Source organism: Tenrec ecaudatus, chromosome 18 (assembly GCF_050624435.1).
Source record: "Tenrec ecaudatus isolate mTenEca1 chromosome 18, mTenEca1.hap1, whole genome shotgun sequence".
NCBI lineage: Eukaryota > Metazoa > Chordata > Mammalia > Afrosoricida > Tenrecidae > Tenrec > Tenrec ecaudatus.
This window is the reverse complement of record NC_134547.1, coordinates 27,888,497-27,912,869: the sequence shown is the minus strand read 5'-3', so window position 1 is coordinate 27,912,869 and position 24,373 is coordinate 27,888,497.

Genomic DNA, 24,373 nt, shown 5'->3' with positions numbered 1-24,373 from the left:
GATTGTGTTAGGGTTAGGGCTAGACATAGGGTGCGTGTTGGACTTAGGTTTAGGGTTTGGTTTGCGATTAGGTTTAGACTTAGAGTAAGGGTTAGTAGTGGTGATAGGGTTAGCGTTAGCATTGGGTTTAGACTTAGTATTAGGGTTAGTGTTATGGTTAGCCTTAGGTTTGGTGTTAGACATAGATTGGTGTTAGAGCTAGGATTAGGTTTAGTATTAGGGACAGGTTTAGGCTTAGGTTTGGTGTTAGATTTAGGGTTAGGGGTAGGGATGGTTTTACAGTTAGGTTTAGGGTTGGTGTTAGACTTAAGATTAGGGTGAGGTTTAGGGTTAGACTTAGGGTTATGGTAAGGGTTAGGGTTAGGCTTGGTGTTAGATTTAGGCTTAGGTTTGGTGATAGACTTATGGTAGGGGTTAGGGTTAGGGTTAGGGTTGGTGTTAGACTTAGGTTTAATGTAAGTGGTCGGGTGCTGTTAGACTTAGGGATGGTGTTAGACTTTGGTTTGTTTTAGACTTAGAGTTAGGGTTAAGGTTGGTTTTAGACTTAGATTTATGGCTAGGGTTAGGGCTAGGGTTGGTGTTAGACTTAAGGTTACTGTTAGTAGTAGGGTGCTGTTAGACTTAGGGATGGTGTTAGACTTAGGTTTGTTTTAGACTTAGAGTTAGGGTTAAGGTTGGTTTTAGACTTAGATTTAGGGCTAGGTTTGATATTAGGGTTTGGGTTAGACTTACGATGGGTGCTAGATTTAGAATCTTGTTTATGGATAGGATTAGGGTTATGGTTTGTGTTAGACTTAGGGTTAGGTTTATGGTTGGGGTTACACTTAGTGTGAGGGTTATGGTTATGTTTATTATTGGTGTTAGACATAGGGTTGGTGTTAGAGCTAGGGTTCGGTTTAGGCTTAGTGGTGGTGTTAGACTTAGAGTTAGAGTTAGGGTTAGGTTTAAGGTTAGGGTTGGTGGTAGACTTAGGGTTAGTGTTAATGTTAGGTTTTAGGTTGGTGGTAGACTTAGGGTTAGGGTTAAGGGTAGGGATAGACAGGGGTAGTGCTAGGGTTATGATTAGGGGTAAGGTTTGTGTTATACTTAAGGTTAGGTTTAGGGTTAGATTTAGGATTATCATAAGGGTTAGGGTTAGACTTGGTCTTACACTTAGGCTTAGGTTTTGTGAGGGTTAGGGTTGGTATTGGTATTAGACTTAGGATTAGTGTCAGTTAGGTGGTGTTAGACTTAGGGTTAGGGGTACATGAAGTTTAGTTTGGGGGTTAGGATTAGGTTTAGAGTTGGTGTTAGACAGCGTTAAGTTTCATATAGGGTTAGGTTTAGCATTTGGGTTAGGTTTGGTGATAGACTTAGACTTAGGACAAGGCTTAAGGATAGGGTAGGGTTAGGGTTATTCTTGGTGTTTGATTTAAAATTCAGTTTGCACATAGGGTTAGGATTAGGGTTAAGGTTAGATTTAGGGTTGGTGTTAGACTTAGAGATAGGGTTAGGGATAAGGTTAGCTTTATGATTAGGAGTAGAGTTAGGGCTAGGCTTGGTGTTAGACATAGGATTATGTTAGGGTTGGGGCTAGAATTGATGTTAGGGTTAGATTTAGGCTTAAGGTTGGTTTTAGCCTTAGGGTTATGATGGTTATAGTTATGGTTATGGTTAGGGTTAGATTTCGTGTTAGAGCGATGGTTATGGTTCCTATTAGACTTTGGTTAGGGGTAGGGGTAGGATTAACATTAGGATTGATTTTGGATTTAGGGTTAGGGTTAGAGTTAGAGTTAGTGTTAGACTTATGGTCAGGGATAGGATTAGGGTCAGGTTAGGGTTAGGGATAGACTTAGGGTTAGTGTTAGGGTTATGTTTAGGGTTAGGGATGCTGTTAGACCAAGAGTTAAGGTTAGCGTTAAGTGTAGGATGGTTTTAGATTTAGCATTAGACTTAGAGTAAGGCTTAGGTTTAAAGTTGGTGTTAGAATTAGAGTTTGTTAAGTTTAGGGTTAAAGTTATTGTTAAGATTAGGATTGGGGTTAGTTTAAGATTGAGGATTAGGTTTAGGGTTAGACTTAGTGTTTGGGATAGAGTTAGGGTTGAAGTTAGACCTAGGGTTAGGTTTAGAGTTAGACCTAGGGTTATGGTTATGGTTAGGGTTGGTGTTAGACATAGGGATAGGGTTAAGGTTAGGTTTAGGGTTATGGTTATGGTTAGGTTAAGGGTTAGATTTAAGTTTAGTGTAAGGATTATGGTTAGGATTGGTGTTAGATTTAGGGTTAGGATTAGACTTAAGTTTGGCATTAGGATTCAGGTTGCTGTTAGACTTAGGTTAGGGTTATGCTTATGGTTAGGTTTAGGGTTTGGCTTAGATTTAAATTTAGGGTTAGGGTTAGAGTTAGACTAAGGGTTAGTGTTAGTGTTAGCATTATGTTTGGTGTTGCACTCAGGGTTTGGGTTCCGGCTAGGGCTAGGATGTGGTTTAGTGTTAGGTTTGGTGTTAGACTTAGCTTTAGGTTTAGTGTTGGACTTAAGGTTAGGGTTAGGGTGAGACCTAGGATTAGAATTAGGTTTGCCCTTGTTTGAGTTAGAGTTAGGATTTGTGTTTGTATTAGACTTAGGGGAAGGTTGAGGGTTATGATTAGATTGAAGATTAGGGTTAGAATTAGGGTTAGGTTTGGTGTTAGACTTAGGGTTAAGGGTATGGTTAGGGTTAGACTTAGACGTAGGTTTATGATTAGGGTTAGGGTTGGGGTTGATGTTAGTGTTTGGGTTAGTTTTAGACTTAGGGTTAAAATTAGGGTTAGGTTTACAGCTAGGTTTAGGTTTGGTGTTTGATTTACTGTTAGGATTATTGTTAGAGTTAGGATTAGGTTAGTGTTGGTGTTAGATTTAAGGTTAGGTTTAGGGTTGGTGTTAGATATAGGTTAAGGGCTAGGTTTGGGTTAAAGTTAGGTGTAGGTTTTGTTTTAGACTTAGGGTTAGGGTTTTCTTTAGGGTATTAGTCAGGATTAAGTTGAGAATTAGACTTGGGGTTAGGGTTAGGATTAGGGTTATATTTAGGATTTGTTTTAGTGCTAAAGGTAGGTTTTGGGACAGGGTCTCAGATCATTTTTGAATCAAACAGATATGTGTTTAGTGGCTAATGTACTCCTGGATGTGGTGATTCGCAAGTACAACCATGTCTCTGGCAATTAGTTTCTCTTCTCTCTGAACAGCATTGTCCAATGGAGATTCGTGTGTCTATGGAAAACCATTAATCTTTTTGTTCCTGGCCATCAGATAAGAAAAGGGTTGGTCTTAGACTTAGGGTTAGGGTTAATGTTCAGATTGGTGTTACACTTCACGTTAGGGATAGGGTTGGATTTAGGATCAGTGATCGAGTTCTGTTAAGTGTTAGGGATTGAATTAGCTTTAATCTTGGTGTTAGGGTTAGGGTTGGTGTTAACGTTAGACTTAGGGTTTGGTTTAGTGTTAGAGTTAGCATTAGGTTTGGTGTTAGACTTAGGGTTAGTGTTAGTTTTAGATTTCTTTGGTGTTAGACTTTGGGTTAGGGTTAGGATTGGTGTTAGATTTAGGGTTAGATTTAGTATTAGGGTGAGGTTTGGTGTTAGACTTCGGGTTAGGATTAGTGTTAGGGTTGATGTTAGACTTAAGGTTAGGGTAAGACTTAGGGTTAGGGTTAGAATCAGCATTCGGGTTAGGATTAGGCTTGGTGATAGGGTTTGGATTAGGGTTATGTTTAGTGTTAAGGTTAGTGTTAGACTGTGGGTTAGGGTTAGCATTATGGTTACGGTTGGTGTTAGACCAAGTGTTTGTTTAGGGTTAGTGTTGGATCTAGGGTTAGCCTTGTTAGAGTTAGGGTTAGTGTTTGTGTCAGACTTAGGGTTATGTTTAGAACAAGGATCAGGGTTAGGGTTAGCTTTAGGGTTACGCTTACGGTTAGGGTTAGGGTTAGGTTTAGGGCTAGGGCTAGGGTTGGTTTCAGACTTATTCTTAGGGGTTAGTGGTAGGGATAGGTTTAGACTTAGACTTTTGGTTAGGTTTAGGGGCTGATTAGAGTAGAGTTCGTGTTAAGGTGTGGGTTAGACTTAGCCTTAGAGTTAGAGCTAGGGTTAAGATAAGGCTTAGGGTTAGGGTTATACCAAGGATTAGTGTTAGGGTTGCACTTTTAGAGTTAGGGTTAGTGTTTGTGTTAGGCTTAGAGGAAGCCATAGGATTATGGTTAGAACTAGGATTAGAGGTAGGGTTAGGATTAGACTTAGGTTTGCTGTTAGACTTAGGGTTAGGGTTTGGTTTAGGTTTAGCATTAGCGTTAGACTTAGGGTTAGTGTGAGGTTTAGGAGTGGGGTTAGGGTTGGGGTTGGTGTTAGATTTAGAGTTACTGTTAGGCAGTGTTAGGTTTGGTTAAGTTTGGTGTTATAGTTAGTGTTAGCATTATGGTTATGGTTAGGGTTGGTGTTAGACTGATGGTTGCAGTTATGGTTAGGGTTTGTGTTACCAGTAGTGTTAGTGTTAGGTTTAGGGTTAGACTTAGGGTAAGGTTTAGGAGTAGGATTAGGATTAGGATGGGATTAGGGTTTGTGTTAGACTTAATGTCTGGGTAATGCTGAGGGTTAGGGTTGGTGTTAGACTTTGCATTAGGGTAGGGCTACAGTTAGGATTAGGGTTGGTGTAAGGCTTATGGTTAGCGTGAGGATTAACCTTAGGTTTAAGGTTAGAGTTAGATGTAGGGTTAGGATTAGACTTAGGGTTAGGGTTTGTATTAGGGTTAAAGTTGGTGTTAGATTTAGGGTTAGACAGGGTTAGGGTTAGGGTTGGTGATAGACTTAGAGTTAGGGCTAGGGTTAAGACCCCAAACCTAAGACGAACACTAAACCTAACCTTAAAGCTAACCCTAACTCTAACTCTATGTCTGCCACCAACTCCAACTCTAACCCTAACCCTAATGCTACGTCTAACATCAACCATAAAACTATCACTAACCTTAAGTCTAGCACCAACCCTAACCCTAACACCAAGCTTAATCCTAACCCTAACACTAACCCATGCCTAGTCCTAACCCTAACTCCAAACCTAATCTTAAGTCTAACATGAACCCTAACCCTAAATCTAAACCAAAATCTAAACCAACACCAAACCTAACACTATTCCTCACCCTAAGCCTATCCTGACCCCTAACCCTAACCATAAATTTAACACATACCATACCCAAAACTTGAACCTAACTCTGACCATTAGTCTAAGACAAACCTATCCCTAACCTAAAGCTAAAACAAACACTAAGTCGAAAACCATCCCTACTAATAATACTAACACTAAATCCAAATCTAACATCAACCCTAACCCTAAATCTAACCCTAACCCTGTCTAACACCAACCCTAAGACTAACACTAACCCTAACCCTAAGTCTGACACCAACTGTAACGCTAACCCTAATTCTAACAACACCACTAAGCCTAACCTTAACCTTAAGCCTATGTCTAACACACCCGTAACCATAATTTAATCCTAACAATAACCATAAGTCTAAAATCAATCCTAAACCTAACCCTAATCCAAAGGCTAACACCAAATCTAACAATAAAACTAACACTAACCCTAAACCTAAAGCTCATCCTAACCTTAAGTACAATGCCAACCTTAACCCTAAGTATAACCACAAACCTAACCCTAACACTAACACTAACCTGAACCCTAAACCTAACAGAACCCTAGCCCTAAGTCTAACTCCAATCCTAACCGTAACCTTCACCATAACACTAAACTTTTTTTTTCTTTTTTTTTAAATTTTAACAATTTATTAGGGGCTCATACAACTCTTATCACAGTCCATACATATACATACATCAATTGTATAAAGCACATCTGTACATTCTTTGCCCTAATCACTTTCTTTTTTTCCTCCTCTTTTCTTTTTTTACATTTTATTAGGGACTCATACAACTCTTATCACAATCCATATATATACATACATCAATTGTATAAAGCACATCCATACATTCCCTGCCCCAATCATTCTCAAAGCATTTGCTCTCCACTTAAGCCCTTTGCATCAGGTCCTATTTTTTCCCCTCCCTCCCCCCTCCCTCATGTGCCCTTGGTAATTTATACATCGTTATTTTGTCATATCTTGCCCTATCCGGAGTCTCCCTTCCCCCCCTTCCCTGCCATCCTTATCCCAGGGAGGAGGTCACATGTAGATTCTTGTAATCGGTTCCCCCTTTCCAACCCACTCACCCTCCACTCTCCCATCATCGCCCCTCACACCCTTGGTCCTGAAGGTATCATCCACCCTGGATTCCCTGTGCCTCTAGCCCTCATATGTAACAGTGTACAACCTCTGCCCTATCCAGCCCTGCAAGGTAGAATTCGGATCATGGTAGTTGAGGGGAGGAAGCATCCAGGATCTGGGGGAAAGCTGTGTTCTTCATCGGTACTACCTCACACCCTAATTGACCCATCTCCTCTCCTGAACCCCTCTGTGAGGGGATCTCCATTGGCCGACACTTGGGCCTTGGGTCTCCACTCTGCACTTCCACCTTCATTCAATATTATATATATATGTACATACACACACATATACATATATATACATACACACACACACACACACACATATATATATACATATACACACACATATATATTTTTTTGCATGATGCCTTATACCTGGTCCCTTTGGCACCTCGTGATCGCACTGGCCGGTGTGCTTCTTCCAGGTGGGCTTTTTTGCTTCTGAGCTAGGTGGCTGCTTGTTCACCTTCAAGCCTTTAAGACCCAAGTCACTATCTCTTTTGAGAGCCGGGCACCATCAGCTTTCTTCACCACATTTGCTTATGCACCCATTTGTCTTCAGCGATCCTATAATGGAGGTGTGCAGTCAATGATATGATTTTTTGTTCTTTGATGCCTGATAACTGATCCTTTCGGGACCACTCGATCACACAGGCTGGTGTGTTCTTCCATGTGGACTTTGTTGCTTCTGAACTAGATGGCCGCATGTTTATCTTCAAGCCTTTAAGACCCCAGTCACTATCTCTTTTGATAGCCGGGCACCATCAGCTTTCTTCACTACATTTACTTGTTCACCCACTTTGGCTCCAGCTGTTGTGTCGGGAGAGTGAGCATCATAGAGTTCCAATTTAATAAAAGAAAGTATTCATGCATTGAGGGAGTGTTTGAGTAGAGGCCCAAGGTCCTTCCGCCACCTTAATGCTTAACCTATAAATATAGAAACATCGATCTATTTCCCCATCCTCCTATATATATATTTGCCTATACATGTCTTTGTCTAGACCTCCATAAATGCCCTTTGACTCCTAGCTCTTTCCTCCATCCCCCTTGACTTTCCTCCTGCCCTACCACCATGCTTCGTCGCCACCTGGGCTAGAGAATACCTCTTCTCTACGCAACCTTACCCTTGATCATTCCCCACCAGGCCTGCCATTCCCCCCTCTCTACCATTTGGGGTCCCACGTTGTTCCCTTGTCCCTGTGTTTGTTAACACCACTTCCATATCCCCCTACCCCCCACCCCAAGTCCCCCGGAACTGTTGATCCCGTTATTTTTCCTCCAGATAGTTCATCCAGCCTGTCCTATTCAGACAGACCTGTGGAGACACTAACATGCATGAAAAGAAGACAGAGGAAAACAAAGCAACAGTATACAACCAGAAAACCAAACAACGAAAACAAACCACTGACAAAGAGCAAAACAGAACACTTCACAAGAGAAAAGCTTGTAGTTAGTTCAGGGATCGTTTGCTGGCCCTTAGGAGCGTTTTCTGGTCCAGTCTGTTGGGGCACCATGCCCTGGCCCCAAAGTCCACTTTCAGCATTCCCTGGGGACCTTGACACTCCATTCCCTTGCTGTTCCGCTGCACTCCCCCAGTGCTTTGCCTCGGTGTGGTGGGATCAGGTCAGGTGCAATTCCCCCACTGTGTCTCCGGTACTGTCTCCTGTATCGCCCTTGGCCACTGAGGGGCATCATTTCTCATAGTGGGGCCAGCCATGTTGTTCTCTCTGTGGGCTTGCTGCTCTACTCAGGAACATCCTTCTCATGGCCTGGTGGGCCAGGCTGTGTTCCACTCTCTCCTCCTGCCCCTTCATCTGCTCCCGTGTGCTCTGATCAGATACGTCCATCTCCTGGAGCTGCAGAGTCAATGTCGTCCTTTGGAACAAATTCTTTTTGGGGGAGGGGCAGGAATCCACTTCATTTATGGTGCTGGGGTCAGCCTCCCAGACGTCTCCACTGGTTCCCTACTCCACGCCAGGATATTGCATTCACACCTTGTGGCACTGGGTTGAAGTCTAGTCCCACTTTCCCTGTGGAGATATAAACAATACCCTCCCCTTGCGTGGATTAGTGCCTCATGCCCCCACTACCCTTTTCTTCCTTATATTCATCCATTGTCTACCATGTGCATCCCTGGTTTTTGTCTGATCTCTGCCATACTACACAGTCTTCACCCCAAAAATGTTTGTATACGGTAGCTTTTTCCCCTATGCCACTTTTGCTTTTTTAAAAAAATTTTTAATTCTTACCTCAGCCGGCTCATGTTGTACTTGTCCTTTTGTGCCTGACTTACCTCGCTTAGCATGATTTCCTCCAGTTCTTCTCATGCTGCTATGTGCCTCATACGTTCATCACTGCTTTTTAGTGATGCGTAGTACTCCATTGTATGTATATACCACAGTTTTTTAATCCACTCGTCAGTTGATGGAAATTTGGGTTGCTTCCAATTCCTTGCAATTGTGAACTGTGCCGCAGTGAACATTGGAGCACAGATGTCTGGTCTTGGTTTGTTTCTTTCCTCTTCTGGGTATATGCCCAGTAGGGGGATTGCTGGGTCATATGGTAACTCTATTTCCATCTGTTTTAGGTATCACCAGATTGATTTCCATAGTGGCTGTACGTACTTACAGTCCCACCAGCAGTGGATGAGACAAATGAGCCTATCTCAGTAGAAAGAAGAGGTCTGCTACGGCCAGAAAAGTGTTCCAGACACGAAAACATACACAAGGGCAGTTCTACCCTCTCCCATGGTGGCACTATAAATCACCATCAACTCGGTGGCAGTGAGTGTTTGAGAGATGCACTTCCATCTGGGTTAGGCAGCAAAACTACATGCAACTTGGATCCATGCTGCTCAGATGTTTGAGTCAACATTCAGACAACTGCTTGGCTTAAACCAACACCATTGTCTTCCTGGAGGCGTGACCAGTGGCCAAGTAGTTAGCCCTCACCTCAGCTATAGTTCTTTGCTCATTCCTGCAGGATGATTCACTATTCCCATGTGGATTGAAACCAAGGGAAAGAAATGTAACTCAAGCTTTCCATTTTCAACTGTTAAATCTGTGACACTATGCAGGCTCTAGATTCCATAGAGGGTCTCCACCAACCAGGTTGCTGCTGCTGCTGCCACCTAGGAAATAATTTTATGAGCATTGCCAGGATGGCCAGTAGGGCTTGCTGCTCATGGGACAGACTCTAATCACCCTTCCATTAACCCCCTTAGGTAATATTTTTCGTCCATAAGTCCTTACCTTTGAGATTGTTGAGTATGTCTACACTCATTGAGTTACAGCCTCAGCACCCCACAGGAGCAGTTCTACTCTATCCAAGAGGGTGACTAGGAGTCAACATGGACACAAAGGTAGTGAGTTTGGTTTGATTTTGAGTCCTCACACAACATACTTGTGTAAGTGGATAACATGAAGGGCTGCTAACTGTAAGGTCAACAGTTAGAACCATCAGATGCTTCTCTGGAGAAAGAGGAGGCTTTCTATTTCCACAAAGGTCTGCAATCTCAGAAAACCACAGAGAGAGCTCTACTGTGATTCATAGGAACACTAACTTCAGAACTGAAGCGATAGCAGTGAATTTTTTTGTTGGGACCTCACACTGAGGAGCACAGGGGGTGTAGGGTGTTTTGCCTGCTAACTGCATGGTCATCGGTTTGAAACCACCAGGACAAAGGTGAGGCTTTCCACTAAACAGAAACTCCAGGAATCAGTTCTGCTCTGTCAACTTGATCACTATATATCAGAATAGATTTAAAAGCAGTGGATGATTATAAAACTGAAACAGAAACTCTATTGGTGAAGGGGTTAAACATCTGGAGGCTAACTGCAAATTTGGTGTTAGAAAAGCACCAGACAATTTCCCAGGACAAAGATGAAGCTGGCTGCTCCCATAAAAATCTGCAGCCATGGAAATCCTGGTGGGGTTTCTTTTTCTGTCCTGCAGAGTCACTCTGAATCAGAAGTCTCAACGAAGGAGAAGGTGGCTATAAAGTAGAATCAGCAGGGTTATTGGGTAATAGGGACTGCAGGACACAGGGTACTAAAATATCAGAAGCCTAGGGATTTGTGTGGAGACACTGATTCAGTACAATGTGACTTGAACCTGGCTACTACTAAACCAGCGGGAACCACTGTGAGAAGCTCTAGTGTTTTCATTGGTCTCGGTTGTCTGAATTCCACTCACCTGGAGCTTCTTTTTTTTTTTTCACTTGTAGCTTGTGATTCTGTGTCTTCTCTTCTGCAGGCTAGTTTTTCAAGGTATTGACAGCTATTTCTAGACTTTTGACATACTCTTAATCTGCAGGTTTCAGATCTGGTGCTGGCTGCAATTTTGTCTATTGGAGGTAGAGGGGCACAGAATCAAAGGTTCTATTCAAATGATCTATGTGTCCTACTGTAGAAGTCACACAGAACACTCTGGTTACTGTCGTTACCATACGCCTGGGACTGAGTTTTGGTTGCACGAGAAGAATAATAGGGATAAAAGTGATGCAAACACTAGCAAGTATCTTTTATACATTGATCCCTGTAGAATCCAGCCTGAACATTGATCCTTTGTGGAGTCTTTACATACAGTGTAATCTGACTCCAAACGGTTCAGAGTTGTCGGTGATTGTGATTGAGTAGGAGGGCTCACTGCCTAGATATCAAACTTCCTATTTCTGCATGAGCGCTCTTCAAACTCAAGCGTGTCTTAGTGTGCCTCAGTTTCCATGTTTGAAAAATGGGGTTGATAATTCTACCCACATCATCCACTTTGTGGTTAGTCAATTAAATAACTAATTAAGCCTATAGGTTATTTAAATTTAAGGAGCTTGGCTACTAAGCAAAAGGCTGGCTATTTGAATCCATCCAGAGGTCCCTCAGAATAGAGGCCTGGTATTATACTTCCAAACTCTCAGCCCTGGGAAACCAATGGAGCAGAGTTCTATGACAGACAGGAGGTCGACAAGAGTACGAACAGCTAGATTGCCACCAAGAGTGGGAGCAGCTAGATTGCCACATTTTCACACTATTTTAATACAATTCATGTGGCCTGGTGGTGGAATGGGAGTAAAATGGAGCTGCTAACCAAATGGTAAAAAATATATAACCATTGGACACTACCTCAGGAGAAAGATGAGGTCTGCTACGGCCAAAAAAGTGTTCCACCCACCAAAACATACACAAGTGCAGTTCTATCCTATCCCATGGTGGCACCAAAAGTCACCCTCAATTGAAACGCAGTGAGTGTTTTAGAGATGCACTTCCATCTGGGTTAGGCAGCAAGACTACATGCAACCTGGATCCACCCTGCTCAGATGTTTGGGTCAACATTCAGGCAAGTACTAGGCTTAAACCAGCACCATTGTCTTCCTGGAGACGTGACCAGTGGCCATGTAGCTAGCTCTCACCTCACCTATAGTTCTTTGCTCACACCTGCAGCATGGTTCACTATTCCCATGTGGATTGCAACCAAAGAAAAGGAATGTAACTCAAGCTTTCCATTTCCATCGGTGAATTCTGTGACACAATGCAGGCTATAGATTAATAGAAGGTCTCCATGAACCAGGTTGCTGCTACTGTTGCCACCTAGGAAAGAATTTTATGAGAATTGCCTCAATGGCCAGTAGGGCTTGCTCCTCAGGGGACAATCTCTAGTTACCCTTCCATTAACCCCCTTAGATAATAGTTTTCCTCCACAAGTCTTCACCTGGGAGATGGTTGAGGAGGTCTACACTCATTGAGTTACAGCCCCAGCACCGCATAGGAGCACTTCTACTATATCCAAGCGGGTCACTAGCAGGCAACATGGACTCGAAGGTAGTGAGTTTTCTTTGGTTTTGAGTCCTCACACAACACACTTGTGTAAGTGGATAACACGACGGGCTGCTAACTGTAAGGTCAACAGTTCCAACCACCAGATGCTTCTCTGGGGAAAGAGGAGGCTTTCTATTTCCACAAAGATCTGCAATCTCAGAAACACACAGAGACAGCTCTACTGTGATTCATAGGGTCACTAACTCAGAACTGAATCGATAGCAGTGATTTTTTTTTGTTGGGACCTCACACTGAGGAGCACAGGGGTTTAGTGTGTTGTGCCTGCTAACTACATGATCAGCCGTTTGAAACCACCTGGACCAAAACGAGGCTTTCCACTAAACAGAAAATCTAGGGATTAGTTCTGCTCTGTCCATTTGATCTCTATATATCGGAATAGATTTAATAGTAGGGGATGATTATTAACCTCAAAAAGAAAACCTATTGTTGCAGGGGCTTAACATCTGGATGCTAACTGCAAGTTTAGTGTGAGAAAAGCACCAGACAACTCCCCAGGACAAAGATGAAGCTGGCTGCTCACATAAAGATCCGCAGCTTTGGAAATACCGGTGGGGTTTCCTACTCTGTCCTGCAGAGTCACCCTGAATCAGAGGTCTCAAAGAAGGAGAAAGTGGCTGTAAAGTAGAATCAGCAGGGTTATTGGGTAATAGGGACTGCAGGACACAGGGTACTAGGAATTTCAGAAGCCTACGGATTTGGGTGGAGACACTGATTCAGGCCAATGTGATTTGTACCGGCTACCACTAAACCAGCGTGCACCACTCTGAGAAGTTCTAGTGTTTTCATTGATCTCAGTTGTCTGAATTCCACTCAACTGGAGCTTCTTTTTTTTTTTTTTTTTTTTTTTCAATTGTAGCTTTAGATTCTGTGTCTTCTCTTCTGCAGGCTAGTTCTTCAGGTGATCGGCAGCTCTTTCTAGACTTTTGACAAACTCTTAATCTGCAGGTTTCGGGCCTGGTGCTGGCTACAGTTTTGTCTATGGGAGGGAGAGGGGCACAGCTTCAAATGGTCTATTCAGATGGTCTATGTGGCCTACTGTAGAAGTCAGACAGAACAGTCTGATTACTGTCATTGCCATCTGCCTGGGACTGAGTTTTGGTTGCATGAGAAGAATGATAGGGATAAAAATGATGTAAACACAAGCAGGTACCTTTAATACATTGATTCCTCCAGAATCCAGCCTGAACATTGTTCCTTTGTGGAGTCTTTACATACAGTCTCTCCTGATTCCAAAACAGTTCTGAGTAGTCAGTGATTGTGATTGAGTAGGAAGGCTCACTGCCTAGATTACAAACTCCCTAGTTCTGCATGAGCGCTCTTCCAACTCAAGCGGTGTCTTAGTGTGCCTCAGTTTCCAGGTTTGAAAAATGGGGTTGATAATTCTACCCACATCATCCACTTTGTGGTTAGTCAATTAAATAACTAATTAAGCCTATAGGTTATTTAAATTTAAGGAGCTTGGCTACTAAGCAAAAGGCTGGCTATTTGAATCCATCCAGAGGTCCCTCAGAATAGAGGCCTGGTATTATACTTCCAAACTCTCAGCCCTGGGAAACCAATGGAGCAGAGTTCTATGACAGACAGGAGGTCGACAAGAGTACGAACAGCTAGATTGCCACCAAGAGTGGGAGCAGCTAGATTGCCACATTTTCACACTATTTTAATACAATTCATGTGGCCTGGTGGTGGAATGGGAGTAAAATGGAGCTGCTAACCAAATGGTAAAAAATATATAACCATTGGACACTACCTCAGGAGAAAGATGAGGTCTGCTACGGCCAAAAAAGTGTTCCACCCACCAAAACATACACAAGTGCAGTTCTATCCTATCCCATGGTGGCACCAAAAGTCACCCTCAATTGAAACGCAGTGAGTGTTTTAGAGATGCACTTCCATCTGGGTTAGGCAGCAAGACTACATGCAACCTGGATCCACCCTGCTCAGATGTTTGGGTCAACATTCAGGCAAGTACTAGGCTTAAACCAGCACCATTGTCTTCCTGGAGACGTGACCAGTGGCCATGTAGCTAGCTCTCACCTCACCTATAGTTCTTTGCTCACACCTGCAGCATGGTTCACTATTCCCATGTGGATTGCAACCAAAGAAAAGGAATGTAACTCAAGCTTTCCATTTCCATCGGTGAATTCTGTGACACAATGCAGGCTATAGATTAATAGAAGGTCTCCATGAACCAGGTTGCTGCTACTGTTGCCACCTAGGAAAGAATTTTATGAGAATTGCCTCAATGGCCAGTAGGGCTTGCTCCTCAGGGGACAATCTCTAGTTACCCTTCCATTAACCCCCTTAGATAATAGTTTTCCTCCACAAGTCTTCACCTGGGAGATGGTTGAGGAGGTCTACACTCATTGAGTTACAGCCCCAGCACCGCATAGGAGCACTTCTACTATATCCAAGCGGGTCACTAGCAGGCAACATGGACTCGAAGGTAGTGAGTTTTCTTTGGTTTTGAGTCCTCACACAACACACTTGTGTAAGTGGATAACACGACGGGCTGCTAACTGTAAGGTCAACAGTTCCAACCACCAGATGCTTCTCTGGGGAAAGAGGAGGCTTTCTATTTCCACAAAGATCTGCAATCTCAGAAACACACAGAGACAGCTCTACTGTGATTCATAGGGTCACTAACTCAGAACTGAATCGATAGCAGTGATTTTTTTTTGTTGGGACCTCACACTGAGGAGCACAGGGGTTTAGTGTGTTGTGCCTGCTAACTACATGATCAGCCGTTTGAAACCACCTGGACCAAAACGAGGCTTTCCACTAAACAGAAAATCTAGGGATTAGTTCTGCTCTGTCCATTTGATCTCTATATATCGGAATAGATTTAATAGTAGGGGATGATTATTAACCTCAAAAAGAAAACCTATTGTTGCAGGGGCTTAACATCTGGATGCTAACTGCAAGTTTAGTGTGAGAAAAGCACCAGACAACTCCCCAGGACAAAGATGAAGCTGGCTGCTCACATAAAGATCCGCAGCTTTGGAAATACCGGTGGGGTTTCCTACTCTGTCCTGCAGAGTCACCCTGAATCAGAGGTCTCAAAGAAGGAGAAAGTGGCTGTAAAGTAGAATCAGCAGGGTTATTGGGTAATAGGGACTGCAGGACACAGGGTACTAGGAATTTCAGAAGCCTACGGATTTGGGTGGAGACACTGATTCAGGCCAATGTGATTTGTACCGGCTACCACTAAACCAGCGTGCACCACTCTGAGAAGTTCTAGTGTTTTCATTGATCTCAGTTGTCTGAATTCCACTCAACTGGAGCTTCTTTTTTTTTTTTTTTTTTTTTCAATTGTAGCTTTAGATTCTGTGTCTTCTCTTCTGCAGGCTAGTTCTTCAGGTGATCGGCAGCTCTTTCTAGACTTTTGACAAACTCTTAATCTGCAGGTTTCGGGCCTGGTGCTGGCTACAGTTTTGTCTATGGGAGGGAGAGGGGCACAGCTTCAAATGGTCTATTCAGATGGTCTATGTGGCCTACTGTAGAAGTCAGACAGAACAGTCTGATTACTGTCATTGCCATCTGCCTGGGACTGAGTTTTGGTTGCATGAGAAGAATGATAGGGATAAAAATGATGTAAACACAAGCAGGTACCTTTAATACATTGATTCCTCCAGAATCCAGCCTGAACATTGTTCCTTTGTGGAGTCTTTACATACAGTCTCTCCTGATTCCAAAACAGTTCTGAGTAGTCAGTGATTGTGATTGAGTAGGAAGGCTCACTGCCTAGATTACAAACTCCCTAGTTCTGCATGAGCGCTCTTCCAACTCAAGCGGTGTCTTAGTGTGCCTCAGTTTCCAGGTTTGAAAAATGGGGTTGATAATTCTCCCCACATCATCGACTTTGTGGTTAGTCAATTAAAAACTAATCAGGCCTATAGGTTACTTAAAGTTAAAGGGCTTGGCTACTAATCAAAAGGCTGGCTATTTGAATCCATCCAGAGGTCCCTCAGAAGAAAGGCCTGGAGTTACTTCCAAACTCTCAGCCCTGGGAAACCATACAAGCAGAGTTCTATGACAGACAGCGTGTCACCAAGAGAGGGAGCAGCTAGATTGCCACTCCCCCCCCTATTTTAACACAATTCAGGAGGACATGTGGTGGAATTGTTTTAAATTGGGGCTGCTAACTAAATTGTCAAAAATATGTAACAATTGCCCCCTATCTCAGGAGAAAGAAGAGGTCTGCTACGGCCAGAAAAGTGTTCCAGCCACCAAAACATACACAAGGGCAGTTCTACCCTGTCCCATGGTGGCACTATAAATCACCCTCAACTCGGTGACAGTGAGTGTTTGAGACATGCACTTCCATCTGGGCTAGGCAGCAAGACTACACGCAACCTGGATCCACCCTGCTCAGATGTTTGGGTCAACATTCAGGTAACTGCTAGGCTTAAACCAACATCATTGTCTTCCTGCAGACGTGACCAGTGGCCAGCTAGCTAGCTCTCACCTCACCTATAGTTCTTTCCTCACTCCTGCAGCATGATTCACCATTCCCATGTGGATTGAAAACAAGGGAAAGGAATGTAATTCAAGCTTTCAATTTTCAGCTGTTAATTCTGTGACACTATGAAGGATCTAGATTACGTAGAATGTCTCCATGAACTAGGTTGCTGCTGCTGTTGCCACCTAGGAAAGAATTTTATGAGAATTGCCTCGATGGCCCGAATGGCTTGCTCCTCAGGGGAAAGACTCTAGTCACCCTTCAATTAACCCCCATAGATAATATTTTTCCTCCACAAAGCTTCACCTGGGAGATGGTTGAGGATGTCTACACTCATTGAGTTACAGCCTCAGCACCCCACAGGAGCAGTTCTACTCTATCCAAGACGTTCACTAGGAGGCAACATGGACTCGAAGTAGTGAGTTTGGTTTGGTTTTGAGTCCTCACACAATGCACTTGTCTAAGTGGATATGACGACGGGCTGCAAACTCTAAGGTCAACAGTTCGAACCACCAGATGCTTCTCTGGGGAAAGAGGAGGCTTTCTATTTCCACAAAGATCTGCAAACTCAGAGACCCACAGAGACAGCTCTACTGTGGTCCATAGGGACACTAACTCAGAATTGAATCTATAGTAGTGATTTTTTCTTGGGACCTCGCACTGAGTAGCACATGGGGTGTAGTGTGTTGTGCCTGGTAACTGCATGGTCAGCAGTTTAAACAACCAAGACCAAAAAAGAGGCTTTCCACTAAACAGAAAATCTAGGGATCAGTTCTGCTCTGTCCACTTGATCACTATATATCAGAATAGATTAAGTAGCAGTGGATGATTATAAACCTTAAAAAGAAACCCTCTATTGGTGCAGAGGTTTAACATCTGGATGCTAACTGCAAGTTTTGTGTGAGAAAAGCACCAGACAACTCCCCAGGACAAAGATGAAGCTGGCTGCTCACATAAAGATCCACAGCCTTGCAAATCCCGGTGGGGTTTCCTACTATGTCCTGCAGAGTCACTCTGAATCAGAAGTCTCAACGAACGAGAGAGTGGCTATAAAGTAGAATCTTCAGGGTTATTTGGTAATAGGGACTGCGGGACACAGAGTACTAGGAATTTCAGAAACCTTGGGATTTGGGTGGCGAGACTGATTCAGGCCAATGTGACTTGCACCTGGCTACCACTGAACCAGCGTGAACCACTCTGAGAAGCTCTAGTGTTTTCATTGATCTTGGTTGCCTGAATTCCACTCACCTGGATCTTCTATTTTGTTCCACTTGTAGCTTTCGATTCTGTGTCTTCTATTCTGTAGGCTAGTTTTCAGGGTGTTGACAGCTCTTTCAAGACTTTAGACAAACTCTTAATATGCAGGTTTCATGTCTGGTGCTGGCTGCAGTTTTGTGTATGGGAGGAGAGGGGCACAGATTCAAAGGGTCAATTCAGATGGTCTATGTGTCCTACTGTAGAAGTCAGACAGTACAGTATGTTTACTGTCGTTGCCATCTGCCTGACACTGAGTTTTGGTTGCATGAGAAGAATGATAGGGATAAAAGTGATACAATCACAAGCAGGTATCTTTAATACAGTGATCCCTCCAGAATCCAGCCTGAACATTGATCCTTTGTGGAGTCTTTACATGCAGTCTCTTCTGACTCCAAAACAGTTCTGAGTTGTTGGTGATTGTGACTGAGTATGAGGGCTCACTGCCTAGATAAGAAACTTCCTAGTTCTGCATGAGCTCTCTCCCAACTCAAGCGGTGTCTTAGTGTGCCCAGTTTCCTTGTTTGAAAAAGGGGGTTGATAATTCTCCCCCATCATCGACTTTGTGGTTAGTCAATTAAAAAATAATTAGGCCTATGGGTTATTTAAAGTTAAGGGGATTTCCTACTAAGCAAAAGTTTGGATTTTTGTATCCATACTGAGGTCCCTCAGAAGAAAGGCCTGGTGTTAGTTCCAAATTCTCAGCCCTGGGAAACCAATGGAGCAGAGTTCTATGACAGACAGAGTGTCGCCAAGAGTGGGAGCAGCTATATTGCCACTTCCCCCCCTATTTTAATACAATTCAGGAGGCCTGGTCGTGGAATTGTTGTAAAATGGGGCTGCTAACGAAATGGTAAAAAATTTGTAACAATTGGAGCCTATCTCAGTAGAAAGAAGAGGTCTGCTACGGCCAGAAAAGTGTTCCAGCCACCAAAACATACACAAGGGCAGTTCTACCCTGTCCCATGGTGGCACTATAAATCACCCTCAACTCGGTGACAGTGAGTGTTTGAGACATGCACTTCCATCTGGGCTAGGCAGCAAGACTACACGCAACCTGGATCCACCCTGCTCAGATGTTTGGGTCAACATTCAGGTAACTGCTAGGCTTAAACCAACATCATTGTCTTCCTGCAGACGTGACCAGTGGCCAGCTAGCTAGCTCTCACCTCACCTATAGTTCTTTCCTCACTCCTGCAGCATGATTCACCATTCCCATGTGGATTGAAAACAAGGGAAAGGAATGTAATTCAAGCTTTCAATTTTCAGCTGTTAATTCTGTGACACTATGAAGGATCTAGATTACGTAGAATGTCTCCATGAACTAGGTTGCTGCTGCTGTTGCCACCTAGGAAAGAATTTTATGAGAATTGCCTCGATGGCCCGAATGGCTTGCTCCTCAGGGGAAAGACTCTAGTCACCCTTCAATTAACCCCCATAGATAATATTTTTCCTCCACAAAGCTTCACCTGGGAGATGGTTGAGGATGTCTACACTCATTGAGTTACAGCCTCAGCACCCCACAGGAGCAGTTCTACTCTATCCAAGACGTTCACTAGGAGGCAACATGGACTCGAAGTAGTGAGTTTGGTTTGGTTTTGAGTCCTCACACAATGCACTTGTCTAAGTGGATATGACGACGGGCTGCAAACTCTAAGGTCAACAGTTCGAACCACCAGATGCTTCTCTGGGGAAAGAGGAGGCTTTCTATTTCCACAAAGATCTGCAAACTCAGAGACCCACAGAGACAGCTCTACTGTGGTCCATAGGGACACTAACTCAGAATTGAATCTATAGTAGTGATTTTTTCTTGGGACCTCGCACTGAGTAGCACATGGGGTGTAGTGTGTTGTGCCTGGTAACTGCATGGTCAGCAGTTTAAACAACCAAGACCAAAAAAGAGGCTTTCCACTAAACAGAAAATCTAGGGATCAGTTCTGCTCTGTCCACTTGATCACTATATATCAGAATAGATTAAGTAGCAGTGGATGATTATAAACCTTAAAAAGAAACCCTCTATTGGTGCAGAGGTTTAACATCTGGATGCTAACTGCAAGTTTTGTGTGAGAAAAGCACCAGACAACTCCCCAGGACAAAGATGAAGCTGGCTGCTCACATAAAGATCCACAGCCTTGCAAATCCCGGTGGGGTTTCCTACTATGTCCTGCAGAGTCACTCTGAATCAGAAGTCTCAACGAACGAGAGAGTGGCTATAAAGTAGAATCTTCAGGGTTATTTGGTAATAGGGACTGCGGGACACAGAGTACTAGGAATTTCAGAAACCTTGGGATTTGGGTGGCGAGACTGATTCAGGCCAATGTGACTTGCACCTGGCTACCACTGAACCAGCGTGAACCACTCTGAGAAGCTCTAGTGTTTTCATTGATCTTGGTTGCCTGAATTCCACTCACCTGGATCTTCTATTTTGTTCCACTTGTAGCTTTCGATTCTGTGTCTTCTATTCTGTAGGCTAGTTTTCAGGGTGTTGACAGCTCTTTCAAGACTTTAGACAAACTCTTAATATGCAGGTTTCATGTCTGGTGCTGGCTGCAGTTTTGTGTATGGGAGGAGAGGGGCACAGATTCAAAGGGTCAATTCAGATGGTCTATGTGTCCTACTGTAGAAGTCAGACAGTACAGTATGTTTACTGTCGTTGCCATCTGCCTGACACTGAGTTTTGGTTGCATGAGAAGAATGATAGGGATAAAAGTGATACAATCACAAGCAGGTATCTTTAATACAGTGATCCCTCCAGAATCCAGCCTGAACATTGATCCTTTGTGGAGTCTTTACATGCAGTCTCTTCTGACTCCAAAACAGTTCTGAGTTGTTGGTGATTGTGACTGAGTATGAGGGCTCACTGCCTAGATAAGAAACTTCCTAGTTCTGCATGAGCTCTCTCCCAACTCAAGCGGTGTCTTAGTGTGCCCAGTTTCCTTGTTTGAAAAAGGGGGTTGATAATTCTCCCCCATCATCGACTTTGTGGTTAGTCAATTAAAAAATAATTAGGCCTATGGGTTATTTAAAGTTAAGGGGATTTCCTACTAAGCAAAAGTTTGGATTTTTGTATCCATACTGAGGTCCCTCAGAAGAAAGGCCTGGTGTTAGTTCCAAATTCTCAGCCCTGGGAAACCAATGGAGCAGAGTTCTATGACAGACAGAGTGTCGCCAAGAGTGGGAGCAGCTATATTGCCACTTCCCCCCCTATTTTAATACAATTCAGGAGGCCTGGTCGTGGAATTGTTGTAAAATGGGGCTGCTAACGAAATGGTAAAAAATTTGTAACAATTGGAGCCTATCTCAGTAGAAAGAAGAGGTCTGCTACGGCCAGAAAAGTGTTCCAGCCACCAAAACATACACAAGGGCAGTTCTACCCTGTCCCATGGTGGCACTATAAATCACCCTCAACTCGGTGGCAGTGAGTGTTTGAGACATGCACTTCCATCTAGGTTAGGTAGCAAGACTACACGCAACCTGGATCCACCCTGCTCAGATGTTTGGGTCAACATTCAGGTAACTGCTAGGCTTAAACCAACACCATTGTCTTCCTGCAGACGTGACCAGTGGCCAGCTAGCTAGCTCTCACCTCACCTATAGTTCTTTCCTCACTCCTGCAGCATGATTCACCATTCCCATGTGGATTGAAAACAAGGGAAAGGAATGTAATTCAAGCTTTCAATTTTCAGCTGTTAATTCTGTGACACTATGCAGGCTCTAGATTACATAGAAGGTCTCCATGAACCAGGTTGCTGCTGCTGTTGCCACCTAGGAAAGAATTTTATGAGAATTGCCTTGATGGCCCGAATGGCTTGCTCCTCAGGGGAAAGACTCTAGTCACCCTTCAATTAACCCCCATAGATAATATTTTTCCTCCACAAAGCTTCACCTGGGAGATGGTTGAGGATGTCTACACTCATTGAGTTACAGCCTCAGCACCCCACAGGAGCAGTTCTACTCTATCCAAGACGTTCACTAGGAGGCAACATGGACTCGAAGTAGTGAGTTTGGTTTGGTTTTGAGTCCTCACACAACGCACTTGTCTAAGTGGATATGACGACGGGCTGCAAACTCTAAGGTCAACAGTTCGAACCACCAGATGCTTCTCTGGGGAAAGAGGAGGCTTTCTATTTCCACAAAGATCTGCAAACTCAGAGACCCACAGAGACAGCTCTACTGTGGTCCATAGGGACACTAACTCAGAATTGAATCTATAGTAGTGATTTTTTCTTGGGACCTCACACTGAGTAGCACATGGGGTGTAGTGTGTTGTGCCTGGTAACTGCATGGTCAGCAGTTTAAACAACCAAGACCAAAAAAGAGGCTTTCCACTAAACAGAAAATCTAGGGATCAGTTCTGCTCTGTCCACTTGATCACTATATATCAGAATAGATTAAGTAGCAGTGGATGATTATAAACCTTAAAAAGAAACCCTCTATTGGTGCAGAGGTTTAACTTCTGGATGCTAACTGCAAGTTTTGTGTGAGAAAAGCACCAGACAACTCCCCAGGACAAAGATGAAGCTGGCTGCTCACATAAAGATCCACAGCCTTGCAAATCCCGGTGGGGTTTCCTACTATGTCCTGCAGAGTCACTCTGAATCAGAAGTCTCAACGAACGAGAGAGTGGCTATAAAGTAGAATCTTCAGGGTTATTTTGTAATAGGAACTGCGGGACACAGAGTTCTAGGAATTTCAGAAACTTTGGGATTTGGGTAGAGACACTGAATTTGGCCAATGTGACTTGCACCTGGCTACCTCTAAACCAGCGTGAACCACTCTGAGAAGCTCTTGTGTTTTCATTGGTCTCGGTTGTCTGAATTCCACTCACCTGGAATTTCTTTTTTGTTTTTCACTTGTAGCTTTTGATTCTGTGTCTTCTCTTCTTCAGGCTAATTTTTCAGGGTATTGACAACTCTTTCTAGACTTTTACCAACTCTTAAACTGCAAGTTTCTGGTCCGGTGGTGGCTGCATATTTTCTATGGGAGGGAGAGGGGCAGAAAAATCAAAGGGTCAATTAAGATGGTGTATGTGTCCTACTGTCGAAGTCAAACAGAATAGTCTGGTTACTGTAGTTGCTCCTCTGCTTGGGACTGAGTTTTGGTTGCCTGAGAAGAATGATAGGGATAAGAGTGATGCAAACACAAGCAAGTATCTTTAATACATTGTTCCCTACAGAAACCAGCCTGAACATTGATCCTTTGTGGGGTCTTTACATACAGTCTCTGCTGACTCCTAGACACTTCTGACTAGTCGGTGATTGTTACTGAGTAGGAGCGCTCACAGCCTTCATATTAAACTTCCTAGTTCTGCATGAGTGCTCTACCAACTCAATCGGTGTCTTAATGTGCCTCAGTTTACTTGTTTGAAAAATGGGGTTGATAATTCTCCCCACATCATCCACTTTGTGGTTAGTCAATTAAATAACTAATCTGGCCTATAGGTTTTTTAAAGTTAAGGGACTTGGCTATAAGCAATGGCTGGCTATTTGAGTTCATCCATAGGTCCCTCAGAAGAAAGGCCTGGTGTAAAAATTCCAATCTCTCAGCCCTGGGAAACCAATGGAACAGAGTTCTATTTCAGACAGGGGTTCGCCAAGAGTGGGAGCAGCTAAATTGCCACATTTTCCCCGTATTTTAACACAATTCAGGTAGTCTCGTGGTGGAATGTGTGTAAAATGGGGCTAATAACCAAATGGTCAAAAGTATATAACCATTGGCCCCTATCTCAGGAGAAAGAAGAGGGCTGCTACTCCCAGAAAAGTGTTTCAGCCACCAAAACATACAGAAGGGCAGTTCTACCTTACCCATGGTGGCACTATTAGTCACCCTAAACGCGATGGATGTCAGTATTTGAAAGATGCACTTCCACCTGGGTTAGGCAGCAAGACTACATGCAACCTGGATCCACCCTGCTCAGATGTTTGGGTCAACGTTCAGGCAACTGCTAGGCTTAAACCTAAACTATTGTCTTCCTGGAGACGTGACCAGTGGCCAGTTAGCTTGCACTCACCTCACCTATAGTTCTTTCCTCACTCCTGCAGCATGATTCACTAGTCCTATGTGGATTGAAACCAAGGGAAAGGAATGTAACTCAAGCTTTCCATTTTCAGCTGTTAATTTTGTGACACTATGCAGGCTCTAGATTACATAGAAGGTCTCCAGCAACCAGTTTGCTGCTGCTGCCACCTAGGAAATAATTTTATGAGAATTGCCTCGATGGCCAGTAGGGCTTGCTCCTTAGGGGATAGACTCTAGTCACCTTTCCATTAACCCCCTTAGATAATATTTTTCCTCCATATGTTTTCATCTGGGAGATGGTTGAGGATGTCTATACTCATTGAATTACAGCTTCAACACCCCACAGGAGCAGTTCTAATCTATCCAAGAGGGTCAGTAGGAGTCAACATGGACTCGAAGCTAGTGAGTTTGGTTTGGTTTTGAGTCCTCACACAACACATTTGTGTAAGTGCATAACACGACGGGCTGCTAACTGTAAGGTCAAAAGTTCAAACCACCAGATGTTTCTCTGGAGAAAGAGGCTTTCTAT